We start from the raw sequence: 1,265 nt of genomic DNA on the forward strand, positions 1-1,265 counted from the left end.
TGGGCGGTCCGGGGCGGGGGTTGGGCCTGCACGGGAGAGGGGCGGGGCCTCGGGGCTGAAGGCCGGCTGGAGGGGTAGTTGGGGCGAGCGGGACTCCGGGAAGTTACCCCCAGCTGCGCTGGGGAAGGGGGTACGTCCAGGCTGCATGTGTCTTACTGTTCTGCGGAGAGGGACTTAGAGATGTTGTCAGAGTTGGATGTCTCTTTAAGGCTCTCTTCCACGCCCCACCCACAACCGCCTCTGGTTGAACGTCAGGTCTGCACTGGTTGGAATAGGAATGTCATTCATTGAGTGCCCTGAGTAGTACTCCCTCTCCCCCCTTTTTTTGTTCCTGAGATCAGAGTAAAGTTGGTCTTCCTTTTTCCCAAACACCCCCCGTTTCCCCCTCCGGCCGCCCCCCTCCTCCCATGCTTAAGTCAGGTCTACTTTGGGTGGTACAGTATAGGACTGAGAATACAGGTTGGTTAAAAGAACGGGACCTGGAATCAGCCAGTTATAGGTTTAAATTTGACTGTCACTTAACCCAGCTTCGTGAACTTAGAAACTTAAGCTTTCCAGCCTCTATTTACTCAACTGTAAAGGAGCTGTTTGTTGTGCCTCCTTCCTAGGGTAGGTCTGGGGATTAAATGAGGTGTGTGCATAAAGTATTTAGTCTGGTACTCAGTAACTACTCAGTAAATGTTTTCACCGCTTAGGAAACGGGCATAGGGGGAGCTAGGGAGTTGCTCAATTGTGCACAGGTGTTTTCAGTTCCCATGCTTTTCACATTGCCATTGCTGCTTCTCAGAGCCTTGCTTTTCAAACTGGGCTTTACAGTTTGGCAGGCGTGAGGAACGCTGTTTTGGAGGGATTGAGGAAGGAGCTGGCTGGAGGAGAAAGGTGAAGAAAGGAGAAATCAAAAGAGACCGATATGTGGATGGAGTATTCAGGTTATCAAAATAGGACTGTGGAGCTAAAGCTAGACCAGGTGTCCGAATGAGGAGTATGTTTTATTCATCTGTCTCCCAAGGGCCAAGTAATGTGGCTGGCTGGCACATGACAGGAATTCAGTGAAGGTCTCTTGACTGAAGGAGGGAAGAAGGGTTTGTAGAAAATTGGATCTGTGACAGCTTTTCAAAAGGCAGCTGCATGTGCAGGACATAAAATTGAAGGAACTAAGTGCATTTGGTTAAACTACATTTCGGAGGAAAGGCCTAACCGGAGGTTTTGAATGTGAGTCACTTGCACTGATTGTAATGCCCACTAGGGGGAATGGTGAAACCAAA

At 49.8% G+C, this 1,265-nt stretch overlaps 1 protein-coding gene across 1 annotated transcript in view; it reads left to right on the forward strand.

The window, feature by feature from the left end:
- Positions 1-1,265, forward strand: part of SUDS3 (suppressor of defective silencing 3 homolog (S. cerevisiae)) — a 35,265-nt gene that overhangs the window by 1,275 nt on the left and 32,725 nt on the right. The window lies entirely within an intron of this gene.

This window comes from Galeopterus variegatus, unplaced genomic scaffold (assembly GCF_000696425.1).
Source record: "Galeopterus variegatus unplaced genomic scaffold, G_variegatus-3.0.2 Scaffold2137, whole genome shotgun sequence".
Classification (NCBI taxonomy): Eukaryota; Metazoa; Chordata; class Mammalia; order Dermoptera; family Cynocephalidae; genus Galeopterus; species Galeopterus variegatus.